Source organism: Penaeus chinensis, chromosome 22, assembly GCF_019202785.1.
Source record: "Penaeus chinensis breed Huanghai No. 1 chromosome 22, ASM1920278v2, whole genome shotgun sequence".
Taxonomy (NCBI): domain Eukaryota; kingdom Metazoa; phylum Arthropoda; class Malacostraca; order Decapoda; family Penaeidae; genus Penaeus; species Penaeus chinensis.
Genome location: NC_061840.1, coordinates 2,856,524 through 2,857,920, shown reverse-complemented (window position 1 = coordinate 2,857,920; position 1,397 = coordinate 2,856,524).

The window sequence follows — 1,397 nt, the reverse complement described above, 5'->3', positions numbered from 1 at the left end:
GATGGCAAAAGAATTTGATTGGGTAGAGATTGGAGTCTCTGGGTTTAGGATGGCAAAAGAATTTGATTGGGTAGAGATTGGAGTCTCTGGGTTTAGGATGGCAAAAGAATTTGATTGGGTAGAGATTGGAGTCTCTGGGTTTAGGATGGCAAAAGAATTTGATTGGGTAGAGATTGGAGTCTCTGGGTTTAGGATGGCAAAAGAATTTGATTGGGTAGAGATTGGAGTCTCTGGGTTTAGGATGGCAAAAGAATTTGATTGGGTAGAGATTGGAGTCTCTGGGTTTAGGATGGCAAAAGAATTTGATTGGGTAGAGATTGGAGTCTCTGGGTTTAGGATGGCAAAAGAATTTGATTGGGTAGAGATTGGAGTCTCTGGGTTTAGGATGGCAAAAGAATTTGATTGGGTAGAGATTGGAGTCTCTGGGTTTAGGATGGCAAAAGAATTTGATTGGGTAGAGATTGGAGTCTCTGGGTTTAGGATGGCAAAAGAATTTGATTGGGTAGAGATTGGAGTCTCTGGGTTTAGGATGGCAAAAGAATTTGATTGGGTAGAGATTGGAGTCTCTGGGTTTAGGATGGCAAAAGAATTTGATTGGGTAGAGATTGGAGTCTCTGGGTTTAGGATGGCAAAAGAATTTGATTGGGTAGAGATTGGAGTCTCTGGGTTTAGGATGGCAAAAGAATTTGATTGGGTAGAGATTGGAGTCTCTGGGTTTAGGATGGCAAAAGAATTTGATTGGGTAGAGATTGGAGTCTCTGGGTTTAGGATGGCAAAAGAATTTGATTGGGTAGAGATTGGAGTCTCTGGGTTTAGGATGGCAAAAGAATTTGATTGGGTAGAGATTGGAGTCTCTGGGTTTAGGATGGCAAAAGAATTTGATTGGGTAGAGATTGGAGTCTCTGGGTTTAGGATGGCAAAAGAATTTGATTGGGTAGAGATTGGAGTCTCTGGGTTTAGGATGGCAAAAGAATTTGATTGGGTAGAGATTGGAGTCTCTGGGTTTAGGATGGCAAAAGAATTTGATTGGGTAGAGATTGGAGTCTCTGGGTTTAGGATGGCAAAAGAATTTGATTGGGTAGAGATTGGAGTCTCTGGGTTTAGGATGGCAAAAGAATTTGATTGGGTAGAGATTGGAGTCTCTGGGTTTAGGATGGCAAAAGAATTTGATTGGGTAGAGATTGGAGTCTCTGGGTTTAGGATGGCAAAAGAATTTGATTGGGTAGAGATTGGAGTCTCTGGGTTTAGGATGGCAAAAGAATTTGATTGGGTAGAGATTGGAGTCTCTGGGTTTAGGATGGCAAAAGAATTTGATTGGGTAGAGATTGGAGTCTCTGGGTTTAGGATGGCAAAAGAATTTGATTGGGTAGAGATTGGAGTCTCTGGGTTTAGGATGG